Here is a 17,234-nt window from a genome sequence, read left to right as displayed (position 1 = left end):
TAGATAATAAGTCATAATTAGTAGATAGTAAGTACTAATTAGTAGATAATAAGTCATAATTAGTAGATAGTAAGTACTAATTAGAACATAATAAGTCATAATTAGTAGATAGTAAGTACTAATTAATAGATACTATGTCATAATTAGTATATAGTAAGTACTAATTAGTAGATAATAAGTCATAATTAGTAGATAGTAAGTACTAATTAGAACATAATAAGTCATAATTAGTAGATAGTAAGTACTAATTAGTACATACTAAGTTATAATATTGTAATCGCTGCTTGCATTCTGTGTTATGACTTATTATGTTCTAATTAGTACTTACTATCTACTAATTATGACTTATTATCTACTAATTAGTACTTACTATATACTAATTATGACATAGTATCTATTAATTAGTACTTACTATCTACTAATTATGACTTATTATGTTCTAATTAGTACTTACTATCTACTAATTATGACTTATTATCTACTAATTAGTACTTACTATCTACTAATTATGACTTATTATCTACTAATTAGTACTTACTATATACTAATTATGACATAGTATCTATTAATTAGTACTTACTATCTACTAATTATGACTTAGTATCTACTAATTAGCACTTACTATCTAATAATTAGCACTTACTATCTACTAATTATGACTTAGTATCTACTAATTAGTACTTACTATATACTAATTATGACTTAGTATATACTAATTAGCACTTACTATCTCCTAATTAGTATTTACTGTCTACTAATTATGACTTTGCATCTACTAATTAGCACTTACTATCTACTAATTAGCACTTACTTTCTACTAATTAGCACTTACTTTCTACTAATTAGCACTTACTATCTACTAATTATGACATAAAAACATTTCAGGTTTGGCACTAGGACGCTTCCATAAAAATGTGTGGTAGCTAGTACAAAGCTTGGAATTCCCTGAACTATTCAATATTTAATTCTTCATGACATGAGTAACACGCGGTCCAAAAAATACACATAAGGAAACTTTTTTAAAGAAGTATTCAATGTTTTCACAAAAGACTTGGGAAAGCATATACAGCTTACAAAAGTGAGCTTTGAAATACAGTCATATACATAACTTATAAATGAGAAAAGCCTAATTGATGTAGTCCAAAAATATTCTATTTTCTTAATACAATATTGTATAATTATGCCATTATATAAAAACGTAAAAAATATGAAAAACTTATTACAATGTAGGACATATTATTAAAATCATATTTTAAGTTATAGAAGACTTTCGGAGGAAATATAAAAAAGACCGACTGCATACAATTTAGGCAGAAATTAAGATACCCTTCCTGGTAACAGTATCAATTCATATAATGATATCATATGATAACTTCAGAAAATATTCTCGCATCATATTATAATCTATATAACTTTTTCTATTACATCAAACTGAATAGTTTGCTCAGTAACAGAGTACATGTACGTATTCTACAATAAAAAGTACTGGCTATATCCATGATGTATTAAGAAATATGAGCCGTGTCACGACAAAACCAACATAGTGCGTTTGCGACCAGCATGGATCCAGACCAGCCTGCGCATCCGCGCAGTCTGGTCAGGATCCATGCTGTTCGCTATCAGTTTTGCTACTTGTAATAGGGTTGGTAAGCGAACAGCATGGATCCTGATCAGACTGCGCAGATGCGCAGGCTGGTCTGGATCCATGCTGGTCGCAAACTCATTATGTTGGTTTTGTCGTGACGCGGCTCATATACCGGTGTCTTAAGAGGTCAAAGATGGGATGAAAACGAGCTGTCCCTGCCATGAAAGACAAACAACTTAATATGCAATTAATCACATCTCCTTTTTGCGAGCCTCTGACGTGCATAATATTATTAAAATAAATTCAGTAATGAACTTACACGGATTTAATATTCTTTTTTATCACATACCTAAAACAAAGACCGTTTAAAATGAAGAAAGAGTCATCGTTGTTACGCCTATAGTATAACGATAACATTTAGCTCGTCTTTACACTTTCTTTGTATAACGCTAATGACGTCACGTCAAAATGTATGCACGTGCAATACCATTTTTAAGGAGTCGCAAAATCTGCACGGGTGTGTGATGAATTAAACAACAAGATCAAATGCTCGTCTATCCCTTATTGAAAGAACACTAAAACACAAAGGTTTTCTATTGAAATAATTATTTCTTATTCACCAGCCCTCCAGAGAACTATGACTGTGAGTCCAGCAAATTCGACATACCACAGTCATGTGAAATATTGAGATTATATGAAGCCCGGAAAAGTTTCCTGCGCTAGTTACGCTACAATTACTGACATTTTTAATGTGAAAGCAAGTTTAACATCTCCAATCGGGAACAGTCCCCTGAGGAGGTAAAACTGAAGTCACCCACCACACACACACACGCACACGCGCGCACACACACACACAGACACACACTTCTACTCCCACTCCTATAGGATGAATAAGTCAACAAGTTAACCTGTTTTTGATACATTTTGTATTGACTTTATAGCAATATAGCATATGAAATTTCATATAATTTTTATTATAGTCAATTTAGAATTTAAAACAAGTTTAAGGGATTGTAGCGCCGATATATGTCCAAACGTCGAAAAATGTCCAAACGACGATAAATGTCCAAAAATTGACGATAAATGTCTCAATCGCCGATAAATGTCCAAAACTCCTTGAACGATAAATGTCCAAAAATTAACGAAAAATGTCGCAACAAATTAGGTGCTCATAAATGTCCAAATCGGTTAACGATAAATGTCTCAATTTTTCATATGTTAATTTGTAATTTATTGTATTGGATATTGTAACAGTCTATCCAACTAACCCATGATTTTACCCTCTGGTTTACCCCCCGACGTAAAATGTATCATACATTATTGTGCATGGCCAGTTGCAGATCCGGATGGGGCATGGGCATGTGCCTTCTTAACTCACCGAAGCAATACGTTTTAGCATTGTTTGTGTTCTTCCAATATTTTTGTGCCCCATATAGCGTTGCCATTGTCCGTCCGAGTGTCTAAGTGTCCGTCCCGAAAGTTTGTGAACGGTATAGGGGCGTGGACAGAGTTGCATATTCCTTTACTGTCAAGTGGTCAAAAGTTAAGAAAAATATGCAACTCTATCTGGCAAACAAAGCAGTTAACCTGTATAAACCATGTGAGCTAATCAAGGAGTTAACTGCTTTGACAGTTAAAATCTGACCTACTGATTCAACAGCAAACAGTGCAGACCTTGACAGGATGACGCATTTGCTTGTCGGGGGATATGGTTCGACAATGGTCGTTATAAGCATATACGCAACACGTGTTAAATGGGTTTTGTGACTTTTCTCTTAAGTGCTGCGAAGACGGTCCTTCTCATGCTACATTGATTTAAGACATTTGTATTTGATTATTACTCATTCGTGCGTGGTGGACTGAACGCCACTGCGGGGCCACCACCTTATAAATACAGAGTTTTGAAAGGCTACTTACATGTATCCCTCCAGTGTCGACCCAGATCAGTGTGCACGCAAATGCGTCACCAAATGAGGGTATGCGCTATTAAACACCAGTAATTGGTAGTTAAGGTTTTGTATGTCCCTACAGTGTGGCACTTTCAAGATCAACCTACATTGTTATACATGAATATAATCTATAATTATATAATCAAGTAAATGTTCAACTAAATAAGGGGAAGTAACTGCTATATTACCATTTTACAGCTTCTGATTGGCTATAATCATGTCGTGGGAACATGATAATTATTTCGTGGGAACAAGATATTATCTCGTGTGAACAAGATAATTATTTCGTGGGAACAAGATAATATCTCGTGGGAACAAGATAATATCTTGTGGGAACAAGATAATATCTCGTGTGAACAAGATAAATAAAGACACCCATGTGTCACATCTGTGCCACCGTAATAGACACTTGACGTAATAGTATGTTTTCTTGCTGTGCTGGTTGGATACAAACATGTACATTTATAAATTACTTATATGTCAAATATTAACTTAACAATATTATATAAATAACACATGGCTGTCATTTTGCATTATGCTAACTGGTTACTAAAGCATTATCGTTTTTATCAATTCAGAGTTATGTAAGAGTTATGTACCCCAGGGTGATATAAGAAATATTCCCCGGGAAATATATTCTAGGAGGGTGATATTCAATCAGAACACATTGTAGGCCTATGGGAGTTATACATTGAAGGATATATTGAGGTATAATAATATATAAATAACATATATTGCTGTCGGGGTGATAGAGGATATTGTCAACCCGAGAAGTTGTATATTACCCCGAGGTGCAGCCGAGGGTAATATGCCAGTTCAAGGGTTGGCAATATCCTCTATCACCCCGACAGCCATATGTTATTTATTTTATTATACCGAAAAAAAAAAAACCTTAGGTTCCAAAACATTCATAAGAGAAAATACAGATCAACACTTCAAAATTACAGCGATTTTGATCTGTAAACACAAAAATGTATTGATAAAAACATGACAAACAGACAGACAGATATATCGTTATTTTTTCATTAGAAAATAAATAACAACAACAAAATCAAATTATTATAATTATTATAAATGGATGCAAAATTACAATTATTTTTAATCATCTATCTATAAAATTTTCATATGTAGTAATTTTTATACACGTGAACATGTACAAGCTTGTAACGCTTTCGCACGAACTTTTCGCGTTCCACGTGGGATTCTTTGCTAAATAAAGATTTTTTTATAAACTATTTAAATTGTATTAGTATGTATATTTTTGCATTATGTTAACTGGTTACTAAGGCATTATCGCTATTATGAATACAGAGTTATGTAAGAGTTATGTGCCCCATGGGTGATATATCATATAAGAATTACCCGGGGAATATATTCTAGGAGGGTGATATTCGACGAGAACACATTGTATACCTATGGGAGTTTTACATTGAAGGATATATTGAGGTATAATAATATAATAATTAACAGTAAACACATGACTGTCGGGGTGATAGAGGATATTGTCAACACGAAAACTGGTATATTACACCGAGGCGCAGCCGAGGTCAAGGGTTGGCAATATCCTCTATCACCCCGACAGCCATGTGTTATTTATTTTATTATACCGCAAAAAAAACCCTTAGGTCAGCAGTCTTTGCCTGAAAGAAAATACAGATCATCACTTCACAATTATAGCGATTTTGATCTGTAAATGTTCGATATACACAAAAATAGTATAATGTATATAGATAAAAACAAGAGACAGACAGACAGACTAGGAAATAAATAATATTATGCCAACTGGGTACTAAGGCATTATTGCTTTATGAATGAGTTATGTAAGAGTTTTGTGCTCCAGGGTGATATAAGAAATATTACCCGAGTAATATATTCTAGGAGGGTGATATCCGATCAGAACACATTGTAGCCCTATGGGAGTTTTACATTGAAGGATATATTGAGGTATAATAATATAAATGTTTAAATGACACCATCATATAGCAATTATAATGTTACTATTCGAATACTGTGTAATATCTATTTTAATCTGTTGACAAAAACTTTTAACATTTCTTCTCCATTCGACAAACGTTATTTTGAAATTATCACAATTTGTCAATGAATATTTTCATCTTTAAACTGTTTTTACACATATATTAACTGGTTTACACTTGGTTATGTCTTGGTTGCAACTTCGGTAATGTACTGATGCCATTTCTTACGGTCTTCTGTACCATATATCTGCAATCTCGTACCAACAAAGTGCATCAATACATAATCGAAGGTGCAACCAAGCATTGGCCCATCTAGATTCTCTTATAATATTGCGGATTTCTAATATTAGGCCACTGAACCCGACCAAAATTCAGCAAAAGTCGTCTCACGCTTACAACATTTGGCACATCCTGCATTATATCAGGTGAAATGTAAATTCTAGGTAGGTAAATGTCACATAACTGCACAACACTACTAAGATGACATCTGCTTTAACTTGTATATATAGTGATAGATTTGTAAATATCCGTTAGTATATTATTTGTTAGTATATTATTTTTCGGGGATAGTGCATGATACAGAAGACGCCCCGTTCCAGAGGCGACCCTGGTTCTTTTATGTGCTCGGTGTAAAGCACCAGTACAATGCGCCTCGGTTTAACTTATTTTTTTCCCTTTTAATAGTAAGGGAGACTGTATCCAACAATCAACTTATTTTCAAATACATTTTTTAAACTTTTTTAACAATCTCACAAGCATCCCGCTAGAGTCCCGGTGGTCGGTCGGGTGATCCAGGAACGACCGGGGTACGTCCGTAACTCTGTCGGCAACGTCCGGGATGATCAAGGGCTCTGCCGGGGCTCTACCGGTGATTGTCGGCACTCTATCTGACCGTATTGGGTTATTGAGACTGCAACAATATTTTCATCCCGGATCGTCTGGGGTCAGTGTGGCAATACCACGTGACTATGACGTCATTTTCGGCATCATTTCCAAGACAAATGTTGCTCGATTCGGAAAAGAAAATAGCCGTAAATATTTTATTTCTGTACCAATTTCTTTGGGATATGCACCAGTCTACGGGGAAAAATATAAGCTTTCCACAGAATATTGGATCTTCGTCAGTTTATAAGCCGTTTTATCAAACACTTTGCATAACATTGGAAGTTGCTTGTATTAGAGCGGGCTTCAGTTGCAAGCTATTTCGTTTTCTGGCGTTATCTGGTCTACGTCATGATTAAAAAGTCAGGTTTACATCAACCGGGAGTACGGAAGGCAAAACTCTACCTAAATATGTTCATATTTTTATTATGAATGACATAAATCTTACATTTTTCTTCAATTGTCAATTCTGGCACCAGTTCCAAGTCGAAAAAAGGACTACAGTTTAAAGCAGATTTTAGAATCCGTTGCAAATGCAAAGCAACATGCCTACCGTTCTCTTTCTATAAAAATGTTAACCATGAAAAACATTTTATTTACTATACGATTTACATAAACACAAATGAATATTTAAATGATTTTTACTCGCTGCGCTATAAGTGATTTTAAAAGTCGTAAAATTGTTGTCTGCATTTGTAAAGAAATTGATTTGCTCTTTAATCATTGTTCTTTCACGGTAATGATTATGAAAAATCTATTTATGTCATGTAGCAATACTAAACAGAAACCCTAAATATCGCCCAAAACGGCAAAATTGAAAATGTTGCAGGCTCGGGTTGACTTAGCTAGCCTGTCCAATGAACGTGCACATTCAGGATCACTTCGATTTGTATGTAGTGTGAAAAGGGTTACGCCTCAACGCGGTAATTTTAAAGTCAAAGGTTATTCTTTTGTAAAGAGTTATTTATACGTATAACCATATATATATAAAGAAGGGGCGGATACAGAACATGGTTTCCTGGGGGGGGGGGGGGGGGGGGGGGGTGACATATGGGTGGAAGATTTTGACAAAAATAGTGCAACAGGCGAAAATTATGCTATTTGAAGATAGGGCCAATATCTTGTTCATGTGACAAAAATGGTAATTAATTTGTTTAATAGCTCATCTTACGAGTTGCAATGTACTTTTCGCTTAAATATGTGTATACTAATATTTCCGTAAATATTTAGATGATATGAAATTAAGAAAAATATATGTAATTGGGGTGGGCCTGGGAGGGGTGTCCCCTCCCTTAGAGTGAGAAAATTTTGAAATATGAGGTTGAAAATGGTGTTATTTACTTGACTTTCTAGTGCTGTTTATGATACATTTTGGATGGTTTTACAGGTTAGTGTTTGCAGGGTATTTCAAATAGAATTCCCCTGGTGTTTAGTATTAAGCATTTACAAAATAAACAGCACACTAACCAATGTTTGCACAACTGTTGATGAAAATAATCTTTAAACACTTTTTTTTTTCAGGCCCCACATGGGGTAACCCCATTTATTCGCTTCGTCATATAACCATTTGTGGGTCGAAGCACATCCCACAGTGGTTTTACAATTATTTGTTTTCATGCATATGAACGGTTATACCAGATGTGGAACCAATGTAATGAAAGAAAAAAAAACAATTACAAAAAAAAATCAAAAAGAAAAGAAAACACACACACACACACACGCACGCACGCACGCACGCACGCACACACACACACACACACACACACACACACAATAACAACAACAACAACAACAAAAAAAACAAAGAGACAAGGACGACACATGCATTCATACTCGCACTCATAACCGTATTTTTTTTAAGAAATAGTTTCAAAAGCATCAACAGTATATAAAATCTAAAGCATGCTATTTTGGCTTGAATTATTTCTTAATTACTTAAACTCAAAAACAGTACTTTTCAGTGTAGAAATAATATTTTCTCAGCTGACATTTTTCTTTTTTAAAATAGAAAAATAAATTTTCTAAAAAGACTCCAAACATTTTCAAACTTCGGTAATCTATTATTTATGATTGCTACCTCTTTATCAGTCTTGAGCTTTTGTGTTATAAAGTTTTTGGCTGCAATCATTGATAAAGAAAGATCAAGCATTTTACACTGATAAATATACATTTTAAAGTATACTAAAAATAAGTTTTTTGCGTTAGATAAATCATCCTTTGCATTATAGCCAAACATCATTTCTTTTATACCCAAAGATAAAAAAGGTGCTTCATTTATTTTAAGAAATTCCTTTATAAATTTTTTGACAATGGGACACATCCAGAATAGATGCTCAATGCTTTCAACATCAATACTACAAAAAGAACATAAAGGACTTTCTTTATACTTAATTTTGTATAAAAGATAATTGGCTCCAATAATCCTGTGTAAAATTCTTGTTTGGAACCATTGCAACTTAGCACATTTTGTAATTCTAAAAGGCATTTCGAATATAATTTTCCATTCGTTTTCACTAAAAGCTAAATTAAGGTTATTTGTCCATTTTTCGATACTTGTTGGCTTTGATTTGTTTTTATTTAATATATTATAGAAAGGTTTTGCTCCATTTCTGTCTGATATAATATCTTTAAAGTATAGCGGTATGTCTGGGCCAATGCTTTTCTGTTGGGTGTTATAGATTATATTATATTTATTTAAAAATTGCTTTACTGATAGAATCATACCGTTGAAAATTAAGATATTAGATTGGACATTGTATCTTTAAATTTTAATAAATTCATTATAAGATAAAAACTTTCCATCAGATATAAGGTGTTCTATGTTACAAACTCCAGCATCGAACCATGATTTTAAATATACGCTTTTTGAACCAATTAATATGTTATTGTTATAAAATAAAGGATGTTTTCCGAAAGAATGATTTTCGATTGGAATTAATTCAATATAGCGTGAAAATGCTGTAAAAGTGTCCTTCCAAAAAAGATTGTTTGTTTCTTTTGCAAGTTTATCAAAATAATGGTTTCCGCAGTGAAAAAACTTTTGCATATCTATTTTGTCGTAAAGAATACTTTTCCAACTAGCATTTGAGATTATTCTTTTAAACCATGTTATTTTTAATGACATTATAAAGGCAGAAATATTTATCATCTGCAAGCCGCCCTCATCATAGTTTTTTACAATAACGGAAGACTTAATTTTTACATTTCCTTGCCAAATAAAGTCATAAAACATTTTATTTAATACACTGATTACATTTTCAGAAGGGTTTGGTAGTGAAATGAATAAATGATTAAGAGATGAAATCAAAAGAGATTTAATGACAGCAATTTTACCTATTGGTGTGAGAATTCTTCTTTTCCAATTTTGAATAACCTTTCGGATATTTTCTATTCTTTCGCTATAGTTTAAATCTATTATTTTACTTAAGTCAACATGAAAATTTATGCCTAACATTTTAAATTGATGTTGATTCCAAGACAATTTCCATCTTGTTTTTATACTGTTTTGAGAATATTTCATTTTTCCTATCCACACAACCTTAGTTTTATCAAAATTAACATTAAGTCCCGATAGTTGTGCAAAATCTGACAAGATTTCCAAAGATTTATTTAAAGACGCACTTGATCCATCTAAAATCATTGTTGTGTCATCTGCAAATTGTGACAATTTATGTTCTACATTGTTAATGTTTATTCCTTTAATAATCTTATCATTTCTTATTTTTAAAGCTAGAACTTCAGCACATAATATAAAAATATAACATGAAAGAGGATCTCCTTGTCGGCAGCCTCTTCCTATTTTTACAAAATTTGATAAAAACCCACATTGATTAACAGCAGAAGTTGCATCCTTATATAAAATATCAAACCATTTTTTTATAGTCCAAAGTTAAAAAAAGACAGAGTATTCTGTACAAATGACCAAGAGAGTGAATCAAAAGCTTTTCCAAAATCTATTAAAAGGAAAAGTCCAGGAATGTTATTTTCTTCAGTATACTGCATGATATCATAGATAAGACGGGTATTTTCTCCAATATATCTTCTTTTGATGAAACCTATTTGATCTTTATTTATTAGTTTATCTAGAGTAAGTTTTATTCGATTCGCTATGCAACCTGCAGCAATTTTGTATATGGTATTTAGAAGTGTTATAGGTCTCCAATTTTTCACGAATTGTTTAGGTTTATTTTCTTTTGGAATGCATGTTATTACACCTTGTGTTTGGTTTACTGACAATTTATTTGAAGTATAAGCGTCATTGATAACTCTTACCACAAAAAAGGACCTAAATTTTTCCAGAATACCTTATAAAAATCTGCACTAAAGCCTGATGTCCCCGGGCTTTTATTATTTGCCATATTTTGTAAAACTTTACTAGCTTCTTCATAATTTATATAGCCTTCTAATACATTGGATTCCGATTCACTTAAAACCGGTGCATCTATATTTTCCACAAATTGTAAAAATTGATCATTTGCATCATATGCTGATTTTTTGCTGAAAAGAGTTCTATAAAAATCTTCAATTTCTTTTAATATTAACTTTTGATCATTAAGAATACTACCGTCGTCTTTTTGAATCTTATGTATAGTCTTAGTTATGTAACTATGTTTTTCTAAACCGCAAAAAAAATTTGAAGGTTTTTCTCCTTCTAACGTCCATTTTGCTCTTGACCTTATAAGATAACCTTGAAGCTGAATATTATTAAGTTCTTTTAAATTATTTTGCAATTCTTGCAATCGGTTAAGTTTATCGTCTGACAAGTTTGATTCGATTTCATGTATTTCATTTATTATTCTTTTTTCATCATTTCTTTCTTTTTTCTTAAGATAACTGCTGTAAGATATAGCTGTCCCTCTCAGTTCCATTAAAAGTGTTTCTAAAAACAACTGATCGTTTATCGTAAACTGAATTTCATCATTTGGTATTTCCGATATATTTTCAAGGTTATATATAGGTAAAGCATACTGTTTTTTAATATCAACTATTTTTGTCTGTATTTTATTCAAATAATCTATATCTTTTAAAAGGGAATTATTATGTTTCCATAGACCTTTTCCGTGTATAAAGTCATTAAACTTTATCTTCATTATAACAATTGAATGATCTGACTGATAGCTTGTCTCAATTTTAATATTTTCTACATGAGGGAAAATTGTTTCAGTTACCAGGAAAAAATCAAGGCGTGCTTGTTGGAGTGGAGTCGGTTTACGCCAAGTGTATCTGTTCAGATTTGGAAAAAATTCTCTGAATGGATCAACAAGATTTCGCTGATCAATATTTTGTAATATAAAATTTCTAGCTTTAATATTATTTACAAATTTATAGTTGTAATAATCTTTGTCAGGATCTAGAACTAAGTTAAAATCTCCACACAGGATATAAGAATCGTTTCCTATTCTGTCAATGATATCAAACAGTTCACTGTAAAAAATTGGTTGATCTGTATTTGGACCGTAAAGATTTATAAGGGTTAATCTTTTTTCCTCAATTGTTAAGTCTAAAACAATAAAGTTTCCTTTGTTATCAATATGTTTGCTATGAATATTATATTCAATATTTTTATTAAAAAGAATTGCAACTCCCCGTGAATTGGATGTCCCTTGGCTCAGGAAACATTCACTATTCCATTCACAGTATATATTTTTATTCATATTTAACGTTAAGTGTGTATCTTGTAGACAGTAAATACTGCAATTTTTCTGCTTCAAAAATCTAAATAACTCAATTCTCTTTTTTGAACCGTTAAGACCTCTACAATTCAAAGATAGGATATTTAGGCTACTTGAATTCATCTAAAACGTATATTTGAAAAAGAAAAAATACATGCTTCAAGGAAGGTAATGTGAACAAAACACAAACAAATCAATAAATCATTCATACATACATAAACAGTTACAGACACACACACACATATATACAAAATAAACACAGAAAGGACAATTGTTCCCAGTATAAAACTTGAGAAAAATAAATAAATCACTTATAGACTGGATATATTTTTCATTTTGTATAAATGCAAAAATGTGAGAGTAAAATGAACCCAGATGGCTGGACTATTCTTCTTTTTCTTCTGTATATAAACAAGTGCTTGAAAGACACTGTCTTCTTTTAACCAGAATAATTTAGTTTAAATAAATATAGCTTAAATAAAAAAAGTAATTTGAAAAATCGAGCTAAAATTAAGATAGAAGCGTCTGATATTTTCTTAAAAGCTTACATTTATTTCTTAGAAAAATAAAAAACATAAAAAGAACAATGGTAGACAATTTACTTTGAGTAAAAAAAATATACAGAAAAATGCATAAAAAAGTTTCATTGTGAGAAAAAAAAGAGAACAGTTCAAACCAATAGATATTAATTTTGGGCATCATATATATTTAAGCATACAGTAAATGCTAAGTGTTGATTCTTGCAGAGATATAACTTTAAGGCATAATATGCACTTTTATAAAACTGACTTCTAAGTATTTATGCATTTATTATGTACTGCATGAATAGAGTGATGGAGAAAAAACAAAAACAAAATTTTTAAAGCACAATGAAAAGTGTATCACTAAATTAAAGTTATATTGAAAAAGAACCTCAAAGTAATGTCTTTGCGAAAAAGCGAAAAACAAAACGAAACATGTAAAGAAAAGATCATTACAGAGAGATTAAAAAAAAAAAAAAAGAAAAAAAAACATGTTTAAACATACTAAAAAAAAAATAAAAAAAATCTATCTTTGTGATTATTTTATTGATTATATTGCTTTTTATTAATATTATTGCTTTTATTATTGTTATGATTATTATTATTTATTATTATAAGTCACGCTAAACACAAAGATATGCATGAAAAAATCTCTAGGGTAATGTCTTGGTAAAAAAGACAAGATCATTACAGAGACTATACCTAGTAAAAAAGATTGAAACACTCTTTAAACACTTGATCAATGTACTCATCTGAATAATAGACGATTTTCCAAAGTAAAGTGATATTAAAATACTGCCTTTCAATTGTACAAAAAAATAATTTCAAACACATATATTCAATAAGAATTTTTTCCATCAATGAATCCATTTTAGATACTAAAGAGGTCAGTACAATTTAAATTTTATTTAAAAAAATATAACTGCAATAAAAAAAGTTATTAAAAGCAAATGACCAATCAGTTCATCTGAATAAAAATCTTAGAAAAACTAGTTATTATTTAAAACGCGATTCATTTAGTATAATCTTTATAAAACTGGTCACCTTTTTAATTTACAAATAATAATTTTCAATTTCTTAATCATATAGGGCTTTCGCAAAGAAAATTGAAAAACAAAGATAGTAAAATATGGTGTACAATGTAACACATCTATTTGCCACTATCTTTGACTATTAATTTCATTAGACCTTTGGAAAGTAATAAAACCAATCAATAATGCAGTTTAAACATTTAAGTCATTCAAGCATGTTGATAGATAAAGATCTCTGCCAAGCCCCCAGGCAGGAGATTAACAACTAGATGACAACAATTAATGTTTTGATAAGGGAGTACACTACAGCCAATAAAGTTTGAAACTGACAAAAATATTTTCCGGTCCAGCTGGTAAACGTATCTTTGGGCCAAGCTGGGGGGGGGGGGGTACAGACCTGAAGCCCGGGCCTGAATCCGCCACTGCCTGTAGCAATGTTTTAGTATCAGTTTGCATGGCACTCGTTGATAAAAAATAGTTTTACATCCTGTTTTCATACCCACGGTAACCGTTTTTCGTGAACTAGATATAACTTCGTTCACTTAAGAACACTATTAAACACACTATTAAACACTATCTATTTTATAATTGCATTTACTGCATATCTGACAATTTTGTTAATTATATCAGTCAACTCAGCTTTATCAGAGAGCTCACCAATATACATTGTAAAGAGAGGAAGGGAACGGAATATTTATGGTTTGAACACATTTAAATCGAGTAGAACTTTTTAACAATAATGTCTCTTTCAACTGAATAAAAACGATAGGGCTATTTGGGACTATTTCTTATCGATGTGGTCATTGGCTGTAAATGCATGGATTATTGCACGCGGCATGACCTGCATATGTCCTCAACAGGATTTTTGTAGCATTTTAAGATTCAAAAAAGGACCACACATTAAAATCTAAAACATGATAAACATGACACATATACTAAATAAGTGAATTATCTGATATGTAAATAAAGAAGTAAGTCATTTTACAGTTGAATATGGAATGCCGGTAGGGACATGCCACTTTGCTTATTTGCCAACTACTTAATTGCTTATTTGGTAATTGCTGATTTGCTTATTTGCTGATTTGCCAATTTGCTAATGAAAGGTATACTAACATGGAACTTGGAATACATGTAAATTATGACAAGGCACAGTTGTTAGACAATGGGCATAATTCTTAATGGTATACTTTCTGAGTAATCCCCTATTTTATCTGAGAATTTTTGTCATATTCCTTTTTAAGTGGAATAATTTCAAAACTATGGAAGATGTCAACATGAAAATGGGAATACTTTGATATCATTAAAATGCATTGTTTGGACAATGAAAATTACTTTTTAGCTTAGAAAATGTGTGCGAATTGGTTAACAGACGAGCGGTAATACTACATGCGGTGCTCTTGTTAAATCTTGTAACATTTTTATACATTTCAAGGTATGAACTACCGTTACCATAATGTTCATACCAACCCTCATTTTTTATTTGTTACACCGGACGTTTCAACATAGGCAACACTTTTTAGCATTTCTAATGTCCAAATACGTGTATTTAGGTATGGTCGAATGTCACAAAAAAAGCAGATGTTCACGAAACGTTAATTTTTTGTTACCTGCGTGTTGAGGAAATTTAAACAGAATCAATGATACATTGATATGTGTTCTAGGGCTTGACAATTCGTTTGATATATATTTTTCTCTAATTTCGTGGGAAAGGCGTTGAAACGCATTTCAACTTGCAAATTTGTACGTTCGGTAGAAAATTCACAGATCACCAGAGAGGATGACAGCATGCAAAGCTAATAACCCTCGGCCTTTACCAGTATAGAAAGTGTACTTTATTTTTAAATTCCATGTTGTGCACTTAACATTATTAATAAACTGGGGTCCAACGCTCCACTACTAACTATACTAATGGACTAACGGGTATTTTCATATTGACCGATTACATTGCAGCATTTCTACTGTCTTTTTTTAAATTGCACGATTTTCCCGCCTCATTATAAACGAGAAAATCGTGCGTACAGAAGGCAGCAGGCGTAAAATTAATAAAAATTCGGTTAAAGGCACATAAAGCCTCAGAAATTAATTTGAAGACATAGCAAACATAATTATGTTTTATTTATATTGGTCGCAAACCCATTATGTTGGTTTTGTCGTGACGCGGCTCAAATGTCGAAAGTACTGGACTAATATAATTATAAAACGGTCGTCTTACCCTGGATCGTTTCATTTAATCGTTGTTTTTCTTCTAATCAAAATTTGATTAAACATGTAGTTAGGTCGACTTTTACCCAAGTTTTCACATATTCGGATATCTCGTGAAGTTGTCTATCTATACATAAACTTTATTTTCTTTTTTATGGGGGGGGGGGGGAGGGTTGTCGCAGATAGGACATCCGCATTTCTGCTGTTACCTCGTGATTGTTACAGATCAATGTAAGTTCGCCTTGCACGGAATTTACGTTTTGTGTACTAATCACGTGAAGGAATGCAATATTTTGGTGATTATTCATAAATAAAAATACATAGTAATATCAACGAAGGAATACTTAAAACCTTAAAAGCTTTTTGTTTCTTGGAATAAGTACACTTACAGAAATTTTTGTATGGAAGTCAAACTCCTACTTTGTTTAGATTTTCCTTCTTTAATGGCAAATAATTCCACATTCTGTGCTACTTTTGTCGGGCGGGTAAGAACATCGCTCTAGGGCCGTTATTTGAATATTTCTAAATCAGGAAGAAAATCGTTTCTGAGTCACAATGTGCCTTTAAGAAAATACTGCGTTGTGTATACTTAAGTTTTTTATATATAAATTTGACAGAGCGCGCGCGAACATTTGGCCGAATAATGCAATTGTCCCGCTTTTGCACGGAAATCACGTAATTTTTCTTTACGTATTGAAATAGAGCCTGTTTTGTGTGTATTTTGTGGAAATTTCTCTGTGTGTATATAATATGGTGATACAAGGATTTAATTAACTCCATAAAACGCGCGCAATAACAGAACTTGGGTAATGTATTTTTTAAATATGTGATATTGGCCCAAACAAAATAACTGATTAAACTTGAAAAATCCAACTGGATTTGGACAACTGATGCACATGTGTTATAATTACGCAAGTAACCAATTTTGTTATTTTATCTGTTTATCTGTAATGACCATTTCATTTTCAGGAATGTATGGAAGCTTGAATTGACCCCCCGAGATGCCGTGTTCGAGATAATACGCATGTGTGCATGTCGACTTATTTTAACGCGATACGATGTGTTGTGTCGTCGCTTAACGTAATAAATAAGGCGTCTTGCCATTGAAACTTTCTACGTCTTGCTGACATCAGTTCAGACATCATCACATTTTTTTGTCTACATTTTCCATAAGACGATCTAATTTATATCGATATATTTTTTTTTGTCGATAAAATGTTAATATTTTCTCAACATCAAGCCATGCAACTTAACATACCTTATGTTGATATAACTGCAAAGGTGAATGAATTTCTATGTGTCTATTCGAACAATACGCATTCTCTTCTTGTCACTGACCTATGGCTGTTTTACAATTACTGGTAAGAACATATTTTATACTATCTAAAGCTTGCACGTTTGTTCTTTTAATTGTTT

The sequence above is a fragment of the Ruditapes philippinarum genome, unplaced genomic scaffold (assembly GCF_026571515.1).
Source record: "Ruditapes philippinarum isolate M1 unplaced genomic scaffold, ASM2657151v2 ctg2477_1_1_1_1, whole genome shotgun sequence".
NCBI lineage: Eukaryota > Metazoa > Mollusca > Bivalvia > Venerida > Veneridae > Ruditapes > Ruditapes philippinarum.
The sequence above is the reverse complement of the archived record's forward strand: the minus strand, read 5'-3'. Positions refer to the sequence as shown.